Source organism: Macaca thibetana, chromosome 4 (assembly GCF_024542745.1).
Source record: "Macaca thibetana thibetana isolate TM-01 chromosome 4, ASM2454274v1, whole genome shotgun sequence".
NCBI classification, from domain to species: Eukaryota; Metazoa; Chordata; class Mammalia; order Primates; family Cercopithecidae; genus Macaca; species Macaca thibetana.
In genome coordinates this window covers 138287160-138299427 of record NC_065581.1, presented here as the reverse complement: position 1 = coordinate 138299427, position 12268 = coordinate 138287160, and the positions used below count along the sequence as shown (strand labels likewise).

Here is a 12268-nt window from a genome sequence, read left to right as displayed (position 1 = left end):
ACTTGCTCCTGAATGACTACTAGGTATATAACGAAATGAAGGCAGAAATAAAGATGTTCTTTGAAACTAATGAGAACAAAGACATAATATGCCAGAATCTCTGGGACACATTTAAAGCAGTGTGTAGAGGGAAATTTATAGCACTAAATGCCCACAAGTGAAAGCAGGATAGATCTAAAATCGACACACTAATATCACAATTAAAAGAACTAGAGAAGCAAGAGCAAACACATTCAAAAGCTAGCAGAAGGCAAGAAATAACTAAGATCAGAGTAGAACTGAAGGAGATAGAGACACAAAAAACCCTTCAAATAATCAATGAATCCAGGAGCTGGTTTTTGATAAAATCAACAAAATTGATAGACCGCTAGCAAGACTAAAAAAGAAGAAAAGAGAGAAGAATCAAATAGATGCAATAAAAAAAAGGATAAAGGGGATATCACCACTGATCCCACAGAAATACAATCTAAGATCAGAGAACACTATAAACAACTCTACACAAATAAACCAGAAAATCTGGAAGAAATGGATACATTCCTGGACACATATACCCTCCAAAGACTAAACAAAGAAGAAGTGGAATCTCTGAACAGACCAATAACAGGCTCTGAAATTGACGCAATAATTAATAGCCTGCCAACCAAAAAAATGTCCAGGATCAGACGGATTCCCAGCCAAATTATACCAGAGGTACAAAGAGGAGCTGGTACCATTCCTTCTGAAACTATTCCAATCAATAGATAAAGAGGGAATCCTCCCTAACTCATTTTATGGGACCAGCATCATCCTGATACCAAAGCCTGGCAGAGACATAACAAAAAACGATAATTTTAGACCAATTTTAGATGAACATTGATGCGAAAATCCTCACTGAAATACTGGCAAACCGAATCCAGCAGCACGCCAAAAAGCTTATCCACCACAATCAAGTCGGCTTCATCCATGGGATGCAAGACTGGTTCAACATACACAAATCAATAAAGGTAATCCATCACATAAACAGAACCAATGACAAAAACCACATGATTATCTCAACAGATGCAGGAAAGGCATTTGACAAAATTCAACAGCCCTTGATGCTATAAACTCTCAATAAACTAGATATTGATGGAACACTTCTCAAAATAATAAGAGCTATTTATGACAAACCCACAGCCAATATCATACTGAACAGGCAAAAACTGAAAGCATTACCTTTGAAAACTGGCACAAGACAGGGATGCCCTACAGTTCAACATACTACTGGAAGTTCTGGCCAGGGCAATCAGGAAAGAGAAAGAAATAAAGGGTATTCAATTAGGAAAAGAGGAATTCAAATTGTCCCTGTTTGCAGTGACATGATTGCATATTTAGAAAACCCCATCGTCTCAGCCCAAAAACTCCTTAAGCTGATGAGCAACTTCAGCAAAGTCTCAGGATACAAAATCAATGTGCAAAAATCATAAGCATTCCTATACACCAAGAACAGACAAACAGCCAAATCATGAGTTAACTCTCCCATTAACAATTGCTACAAAGAGAATAAAATACCTAGGAATCCAACTTACAAAGGATGTGAAGGAACTCTTCAAGGAGAACTTCAAAACACTGCTCAGCGAAATAAAAGAGGGCACAAACAAATGGAAAAACATTCATGCTCATGGATAGGAAAAATCAGTATCATGAAAATGGTCATACTGCTCAAGGTAATTTGTAGGTTCAAAGCCATCCATATCAAGCTACCAATGACTTTGTTCATAGAATTGGAAAAAACTACTTTAAGGTACTTATGGAACCAAAAAAGAGCCCATGTTGCCAAGACAATCCTAAGCCAAAAGAACAAAGCTGGAGGCATCAGGCTACCTGACTTCAAACTATACAACAAGGCTACAGTAACCAAAACAGCATGGTACTGGTACCAAAACAGAGATATAGACCAGTGGAACAGAACAGAGGCCACAGAAATAACATCACACATCTACAACCATCCAATCTTTGACAAACCTGACAAAAACCAGAAATGGGGAAAGGATTCCCTATTTAATAAATGGTGCTGGGAAAACTGACTAGCCATATGTAGAAAGCTGAAACAGGATCCCTTCCTTACACCTTATACAAAAATTAATTTAAGATGGATTAAAGACTTAAACATTAGACCTGAAACTATAAAAACCCTAGAAGAAAACCTAGGCGATACCATTCAGGACATAGACATGGGCAAGGACTTCATGACTAAAACACCAAAAGCAATGGCAACAAAAGCCAAAATAGACAAATGGGATCTAATTAAACCAAAGAGCCTCTGCACAGCAAAAGAAACTATCATCAGAGTGAACAGGCAACCTACAAAATGGGAAAAAATTTTTTGCAATCTACCCATCTGACAAAGGGCTAATATCCAGAATCTACAAAGATCTTAAAGAAATTTACAAGAAAAAAACAACTCCATCAAAAAGTGGGCAAAGGATATGAACAGACACTTCTCAAAATAAGACATTTATGCAGCCAACAGACACATGAAAAAATGCTCATCATCACTGGTCATCAGAGAAATGCAAATCCAAACCACAATGAGATACCATCTCACACCAATTAGAATGGCGATCCTTAAAAAGTCAGGAAATGACAGATACTGGAGAGGATGTGGAGAAATAGGAACACTTTTGTGCTGTTGGTGGGAGTATAAATTATTTCAACCATTGTGGAAGACAGTGTGGCAATTCTCAATGATCCAGAACTAGAAATACCATTTGACCCAGGAATCCCATTACTGGGTATATACCCAAAGGATTATAAATCATGCTACTATAAAGACACACGCACATTTATGTTTATTATGGGACATGGATGAAGCTGGAAATCATCATTCTGGGCAAACCATCACAAGAACAGAAAACCAAACACCTCATTTTCTCACTTGTAGGTGGGAATTGAACAATGAGAACACTTGGACACAGGGAGGGGAACATCACACACTTGGGCCTGTCGGGGAGTGGGGGGTGGGTGGATGGATAACATTAGGAGAAATACCCAATGTAAATGACGAGTTAATGGGTGCAATAAACCTGCACGTTGTAACAAACCTGCACATTGTGCACATATACCCTAGAACTTAAAATACAATTTTTTAAAAATGCAGACAGGTTTTCAATTTCTTCTTGATTCAATCGTGAGAGGTCAGGTGTTTCCAGGAATGTATCCATTTCCTCTAGATTTTCTAGTTTGTTTGATAGAGGTATTCACAGTAGTCTGAGGAACTTTTGTATTTCTGTGAGATGGGTTGCAATGTCACTTTTGTCATTTTTTATTGTGCTTATTTGGATCTTCTCTATGTGTTACTTTGTTAATCTAACTAGTGGTTTATTGATTTTGTTTATCCTCTCAAACAACCAACTATTGATTACATTGATTCTTTGTGTGAATTTTTTTTTTTTTTTTTGAGACAGAGTCTCACTCTGTCACCCAGGCTGGAGTGCAGTGGTGCAATCTTGGCTCACTGCAACCTCCATCTCCTGGGTTCAAGCAATTCTCTTGCCTCAGCCTCCCCAGTAGCTGGGATGACAGCCACCCTCCACCATGCCTGGCTAATTTTTGTGTTTTTAGTAGTGACAGGGTTTCACCATGTTGACCAGGCTGGTCTTAAACTCCTGAACTCAGGTGGTCCACCCGCCTTGGCCTCCCAAAGTGCTGTCATTACAGGCATGAGCCACTGTGCCTGGCCGACTCTTTGTATGAATTTTTGGATCTCAATTGCATTCAGTTCTGCTCTGTTTTTAGTTATTTATTTTCTTCTGTTGTCTTTGGGGTTGGTTTTGTTTTTGTTCTTCTGGCTCTTTTAGGAGCGATGTTAGATGATTAACTTGAGATTTTTCTAACATTTTGAGGTAGGTGTTTTTGTGCTATAAACATGCCTCTTAACATTATTTTTATGACATCCTGAAGATTTGGGTATGTTGTAACTCTATTTTCATTTATTTCAAAGAATTTTTAAATTCCTTCCTTAACTTTATTGTTTACCCAAAAATCATTCAATAATAAGTTCTGAAATTGAAACAAGAAAAAAATACCTACCAACCAAAATTCATAGCTAAATTCTACCAGATGTGAAAAGAAGAGGTAGTACCAATTCTGCTAAACTAGTCTAAAAAAATGAGGAGGAACTTTTCCCCAACTCATTCTGTGAAGCCAGCATCACTATGATACCAAAACCTACCAAAAGCACAACAGCAATAAGAAACTAGCAACCAATGTCACTGAAGAACATAGACACAAAAGTCCTCAACTACATACTGGCAAACCAAAACCAGCAACATATCAAAAAGTTCAATTCACCACGATCAAGTTGGCTTTATTTCTGGGATACAAGGTTGGTTCAACATACACATATCAATAAATATAATTCACCACATAAACAAAATAAAAAGCAAAAGCCACATTATCATCAATAGATTTAGGAAAAGCTTTTGACAAAATCCAATCTCCATTCATCATGAAACCCTCAACAAACTAGGCATTGAAGGAATATATATCAAAATAATAAGAGCCATTTATGACAAGCCCACAGGCAATATCACGGTGAATGGACAAAAGGAACCCTTGAGAATTGGAACAAGACAAAAATGCTCACTTACCACTCTTTGGAAAGTTTCAGGATAAAAAGTCAATGTAAAAAAAATCAATAGCAATTCTATACATCAATAACATTCAAACTGAGAGCAAAATCAAGAATGCAACCCCATTTACCATAACCACACACACACACACAGACACTTTTTGGTTAGAATACATCTAACTGAAAAGATCTCTATAAGGAGAACTACAAAACACTGCTGAAAGAAATCATAGATTACACAAACAGATGGAAAAACATTCCGTGCTCCTCTTGGATTGGCAGAATCAATATCATTAAAATGACCATAATACTCAAAGTAGTCTAGTAATCTACAGAATCAACACAATTCCTATGAAACTACAAATGTCATTTTTCACAGAATTAGAAAAAAAGATTCTAAAATTCATATGGGGCCACAGAGGATTCCAAATAGCCAAAGCAATCCTAAGCAAAAAGAACAAAGCTAGAGACATCATATTACCTGTCTTCAAACTACACTCTCAGCCTACAGTAACCAAACAGCATGGTACAAAAATAGCACATAGACCAATGGAACAGAATAAAGAATCCAGAAGCAAAGCTACACACCTATGTCTATCTGATCATTGAAAAGGATGACAAATACAAGCAAAGGAGGAAGGACTCTCTTTTCAAAAAATAATGCTGTGATCGCTGGCTAGCCATATACAGAAGAATGAATCTAGATCTTTACCTTTCACCATATACAAAAATTAACTCAAGATGGATTAAAGATTTAAATGTAAGACTTCAAACTACAAGAATCCTAGAAGATAACCTAAGAAAAACCACTCTGGATATCAGTCTTGGCAAATAATTTATGATAAAGTTCTCAAAAACAATACACCAAAAAACAAAAATTACCAAATGGGACCTAATTAAACTAAAGAGCTTCTGCACACCAAAAGGAACTATCAACAGAGTAAACAGACAACGTACAGAATGGGAGAAAATATTCACAAACTATGCGTATGACAACAGTCTACTATCAGGAACTTACACAATTGAACAAGCAAAAACCAAATAACCCCATTAAAAAATTGGCAAAAGACATAAACTAACGCTTCTCAAAAGAAGACATACAAGCTACAAGTGGCCAGCAAACATGAAAAGAATGCTGTACATCACCAACCATCAGAGAAATGAAAATCCAAACCACAATGAGATACCATCTCACAGTAGTATGAGTAGCTTTTATTGAAATGTCAAAAAACAAAAGATGCTGGCAAAGCTGCAAACAAGCAGGAATGCTTATACACTGCTGGTGGGAATGTAAATTAGTTCAGCCTCTGCGGAAAGAAGTTTGGAAATTTCTCAAGGAACTTAAAACAAAACTACCATTCAACCCAGCAATCCCACTACTAGGTATATATCCAAAAGAAAATAAATTGTTCTACCAAAAAGACATATGCACTTGTATGTTCATCACTGAGCTTTTCATAATAGCAAAGACATAGAATCAACCTAGGTGCTCATCAGTGGTGAATTAAAGACAATGTAGTACATATATATCAGAGAACACTACGCAGCCATGAAAAAGAATTAAATCATGTCATTTGCAGCAACATGGATGCAGCTGGAGAGCATTACCCTAAGTGAATTAACACAAGAACAGAAAACCAAATGCCACATGTTCTCACTTATAAGTGGAAGGCAAACATTGGGTACTCATGGACATAAAGATGGCAACAATAGACACTGGGGACTACTAATGAGGGGAGAGAAGGAGAGGGGTAAGTGTTGGAAAACCAATTATTGGGTATGATGCTAACTGTCTGGGTAATGGGATCAGTTGTACCCCAAACTTCAGCATCATGCAATATACCCATGAAAGAAACTGATAAATTGTACCCTCTGAATCTAAAGTAAAAGTTTAAATTATTAAAAAAAAAAAAAAAACAGAAAATGCTGAAAGAGGGAAAATAAACCTTTCAGTATTCAGAATAGATGTGCTCAACTATTTGGGGGGACACAATCCTCCTCTTGGAGAAATATGTTTAAGTCACTATTTTATAAAAACCATCAAGTTTGGTTGCACAGTTCCTGCTTCCTAGCAAAATACATGAAAGCAGATAAGTACTAAAGAAAGAAACAATAAAACTATACAGTTTGGTACATGAGTCCTAGCTTGTAGCAGTGGATGACTGTTTAGCATAAAGACAAATATTCCTCAAGAAATTTAGAGAATCTCAGTGTATCACACTAGGTGATATTCATAAAGAAGATCACACTTACATGTGAAGCAAAAGAAGGATTGGACATACCATTGTTGGCTTGGAGGAGAGGGCTAAGTGTCAAAGAATGTGGGTAGCTTCTAGTAGCTGAGTGTGGCCACTGGCTTACAGTCAGCAAGAAAGAGAAACTGTAGTCCTACAATGACTTGGAATTATATTCTGCAAGCAGTAATGAACATTAAGGGCAGTATTTCCTCAGAACCTCAGACAACAACTCAGACCAGTAACACCTTGATTTTCATACCCTGTGTAAACACCTCTTAACATCCTAAGTAGGGAACCTAGCCAGGCTATGCCAGACTTCTGACCTACGAAACTGTGAGCTAAGAAATGCATATTGTTTTAGGCAACTGTGTTTGTAGTAATTTGTAAAGTGCAATAGAGAACTAATGTAACGCTGCTTTACATTCCCATGTGAACTTTTAAATTGGCTTGTCAATTTCTACAAAAAAGAAATCTGCTAAATTTTTTAATGAAATTGTGCATAATCAAAAGATACGTATGAAGAAGAATTGCCATCTTAACAATACTGAATCTTCTGACTCATCAACAGGAAATAGCTCTTCATTTATGTCAGCTTTCTTTACTTCCTCTCAATAATATTTTGTAGTTTCAAGAAACTTACTAGTCCTTGACATCGTTGGTCAGATTTATCCAAAGTATTTCATATTTAGTTGTAATTTTAAATTATATTTTAAAATTTCATTTTCTAATTGCTCATTGCTAGAATATAAAAGTACAACTGATTCTGTATATTGATCTTACATTCTGTACCCCTGATAAACTCACTTAGTTCTACAAGCATTTTTGTAGATTCTGTCAGATTTACTGCATGGACAATTATGTCAACTGAAAATAATGACAGGTATATTTCTGCCCCTCCAATCTGAAGGCCTTGTTTTGTTTTGTTTTGCCTGAATATACCAGATATAACCTCTACTATAGTTGAATAGAAGTGGTAAGAACAGACACTTTTTTTTGTTTCTTATCTTAGGCAAAAAGGATTCAGTATTTCACCATTAAGTATAGTGTTAGCTGTAGGCTTTTTGAAAATTATCTTTATCAGGTTAAAGTAGTTTACTTCGATCCCAAGTTTCTGAGTGTTTTATGAGGAATGAATGTTGAACTTTGTCAAATGCTTTTTCTGCATCTTTTGACGTGACTATTTTTTTCTCTTGTAGCTTGTTAATGTGGTGAATCATTTTATCACAAATTAATTAAAATCTCAGGCTTGCTCTCAAACTGGAGCATTATTTTAGAGTCTTCAAAACTAAGAGTGGTGTACACTTAGATTAGAATCTCCTTTTCAGTCACAGTTTCCTCAGGGAATTTAAAGACATGCTTACAACCTATTCTTTAGGCTCCATTAAGACCTTCTGAGTGTTTGCCACCCTGGCAAAGTGGCAGCTGTGGGTAGGGAGGCTATAGAAGTAATCAGTAAAGATAATGGAGAATGGTACTATTTTGAGTGTCATATTCCTTAAGTTTTAAAGTACTATTTTGAATAAAATCAAAGATATAATGTTAATAAGATTCAAAATGAAGTTTGTGAAATAGGCAAAATAATTGAAGTTGTTTAACATATAATATGTTTAATATCATCACACGGTGCAGAATCAGGTGTCAAGGTTTGGTTTCTCTGAAATGGATAAATGTTTTGATGCTGAATATGAGATTTTTAAAAGGAATGATCAGAGAGTGCAAGCTGCTTTATGACTGACTTTGTTTTTCTGATGTGGTCTTCAGCAGTAAATCAACTATACATTGAAAATGTGAAACAAATCATCTTCCAGAATGGAAAATCACACAAAGCGGTTATCATTGGTAGAGAAATGAATAAAAGATAAAGTTAATTCAATGGTATATTTTATCAGCCTCCCCCTCTCCAAATCAACAAATATAATGTGGTTTAAAAATTGAAATTGACATTGTGGAATTTAGGTAGGGTTTTTTTTGTTTGTTTGTTGTTGTTTTGTTTTGTTTTTGTTTTTGAGACAGAGTCTTGCTCTGTCATCCAGGCTGGAGTGCAGTGGTACAATCAGCTCACTGCAACCTCCGCCTCCCAGATTAAGCAAGTCTCATGCCTCAGCCTCTCGAGCAACTGGAATTACAGGCACACACCATCATGCCCAGCTAATTGTTATAGTTTCAGTAGAGACAGGGTTTCACCATGTTGCCCAGGTGGGTCTCGAGCTCCTGGCCTCAAGTGATCCACCAAACTGGACCTCTCAAGGTGCTGGGATTACAGGTGTGAGCCACCACACCTGGCTGGAATTTGGGTAGTTTTTATTCCAGTATCAATAATTATTGTTCATTTAAACAGTACATATCCAAGTCCACCCTAGAATCCATTTGATTAAGTTTGCCTTAGTTGTTACGTGTTTGAGGGAGTTCCAGTGAAGTCTTCGTAGACTGTTCATACCTTCTCTGTTCTCTTCAATCACAACAGACTGAATTTTTGTTTCACATGAAGCAGCCAGTCTATTCTATCTGAAATGCATCTGTATTAGTTAGGGTTCTCTAAATGGACAGAACTTAGTAGGATATATATGTATATAAAGGGGAGTTTGTTAGGAGAATTGACTCACATGACCAAAAGGTGAAGTCCCACAATAGGCCATCTGCAAGCTGAGGAGCAAGGAAGCCACTGCAAGTCCCAAAACCTCCAAGTAGGGAAGCCGATGGTGCAACCTTCAATTTGTGGCCGAAGGCCTGAGAGCCCCAGGCAAACCACTGGTGTAAGTCCAAGAGTCTAAAAGCTGAAGAACTTGGAGTTTGATGTTTGAGGGAGGAAGCATCCAGCACAAGAGAAAGATGAAGGCTAGAAGACTCAGCAAATCAAATCTCTTTCCACTTTCTTCTGCCTGCTTTATTTTAGCCACACTAGCAGTTGATTAGATGGGGCCTACCCAGACTGAGGATGGGTTTGCCTCTCCCAGTCCACTGACTCAAGTGTTAATCTCCTTTGGCAACACCTTCACAGACACACCCAGGAACAATACTTTGCATCCTTCAATCCAGTTAAGTTGACACTCAATATTAAACATCACTGCATCTAAGTTGTTATCATCCTATTCAGATTTTTTCTATTCACCACAGAATGAAGGCCAAAGCAATTAGTTTTACATCCAGGATTCTTTGGAACTTGCTACGGAACTACCTTTCCTATATTACTTTCCAAGCTTTTCCCATTAATAACCCAAAATGGTAGCCACGTTTGAAAACTTAATACATCTTTTAATAACTTCACATTTTTCACAGCTTTGATTCTGTTCTCTTTTCCTGGATTTTATCTATTGTCCATCATTTTATGCTAAAAATATCTCCAGATTGCAGATACTAGCTCAAACGGTACGTCCTCCAAACTCTTCCTGATGATTTTTCAAGAGAATTATCAAAATGTTCATTTGAACCACCTTGTCTTTGACCATTACAGGTGGAGTACGCCTTATCCAAAATGCTTGAAACCAGAAGTGTTTCAGATTTCTTTTTTTTTCTTTTTTTGGATTTTGGAATAATTGCATTTATATACCTAAGCCTAAATATGACATACATTTATGTTTTATATACACCTTATATACATAGCCTAATGTATTTTTATATGTTTTAAATAATTTTGTGCATGAAACAGAATTTGTACACATTGAGCCATCAGAAACCATAGGTGTCACCACCTCAGCCGCACATGTGGACAGTCTATGGTTGTCTGGCATCACAGTCTGTAGTTGTTTGTATCAGCTCTTAAACAACAGCAACAACAATCAACAGCACTTTCAATCTCTGTGTATGATACTGTGTTTTGATTAAAAGTTTACATTGTATTTGATTTTTTAGATAAGAATAAACACCAGAAACAGCTGAGGGACGGAGAAGTGCCAAGAGGTCCTGTAGGAATGAGGAGGCATTTGGCTGGATGGCTTTTTAAAATGCTTCCCACAGTCATCTGCCTCATTAGCAATGGTCTTTATCTTAGAAGTATCTCTTTGATTTTATAAATTGACATGATTTCTTGTTATGTTATAATATATCGTATTAGTCTATTCTCATGCTGCTAATACAGACATACTAGAGGCTGGGTAATTTATAAGGAAAAAGGTTTAATGAACTCATAATTCCATGTGGCTGAGGAGGCCTCACAATGATAGTGGAAGGCAAATGAGGAGCAAAGTCACAGCTTAACATGGTGGCAAGCAAGAGAGCTTGTGGAGGGGAACTCTCACTTATAAAACCATCAGATCTCATGAGACTTACTCACTACCACAAGAATAGTATGGAGAAAACTGCCCCATGATTCAATTATCCTTACCTGGCCCCACCTTTGACACCTGGGGATTATTACAATTCAAGGTAAGATTTGGGTGGGGACACAGCCAACCCATATCATATATGCTGCTCCAGTCCTTCAAAAAGTCAAGCACACATTTTCACTATGTCATCTATAGACACTTTTTCTGCAGTGTTAACATCATCTTCATCTTCACTATTATCATGATACCCTTTATTCAGAATCATTTATCCTCCTTCACTGTCAGTCAGTAAATGAAAACTTGGAGACTCTTAATCAATATTAAAAACATATTTAATATATACTTCTTCCATCTTACAGAAAGGTTATGAAGGTCAGACATCATTTTTTTTTCTCACTTGACATATGGAATCCTTGAAAACCACCACCTTGTTCATCATCCATCTCTGAATATTGTCACAGGCCAGTGGTTGTGCAAGGCATGCACAACTGTGTCTTTATTCATGTGTTCCAAGTACTGGCAATAGCATCTTTCAGACTAAACTCCTTTTGAAAACATTCACACCCATGCCTCTGTTCATGCTCCTAACAGACTGTTCAAAAAAGTGTTGTTATTTTTTAATATTTGCCCTTTATTTATCTAAGTTTATCAAACATACCCTTGTTCTATGTTTGAATTAATGAAGTCCAAATGGGAAAAAGTGCATGGCATAAACATTTTTCATGAAAACTTCAGCTACAGAATGAACAGAACTGTTGTCAAGGACTAATAAAATCTTGCAGTTGTCATATAGTCCAGCTTCCCTGCATTAAGCATGAGTCACTGGTACAAAATGTTGGTTAAACCAATTGGAAAATATGTCCCTGGTGATTTATGCCTTTCTGGTACCATAATAGTGAACTAGTCTGAAATTTGCTTCTTGAAAACAGCAAGGGTCCCAATTTTTGTCTATCATAAAAAGTTTATACTTACACATGCCTGCCACATTAGCACATCTCCACACAGTTATTCTGTCCTCGACATCCTTAATTCCTATAGGGGCTGTCTTATCAGTTGCAGTCAATATCTTTCTGGAACAATAATGTCAAAACAGTTTTGTTTTGTCAGCATTATAGAGTTGGTATGGCATCAGATTTTCATCAGCAATGACCTTTGCAAACTCGTCAGTGAATTTCTCC

At 36.8% G+C, this 12268-nt stretch overlaps 1 long non-coding RNA gene across 2 annotated transcripts in view; it reads right to left on the bottom strand.

The window, feature by feature from the left end:
• The window catches only part of LOC126953281 (uncharacterized), a 118545-nt gene that overhangs the window by 44515 nt on the left and 61762 nt on the right, over positions 1-12268 (bottom strand). For both annotated transcript variants that reach the window (XR_007725172.1, XR_007725173.1), the window contains exon 3: positions 12063-12160. This is a non-coding gene — a long non-coding RNA (uncharacterized LOC126953281). The remainder of the gene's footprint in view (positions 1-12062; positions 12161-12268) is intronic.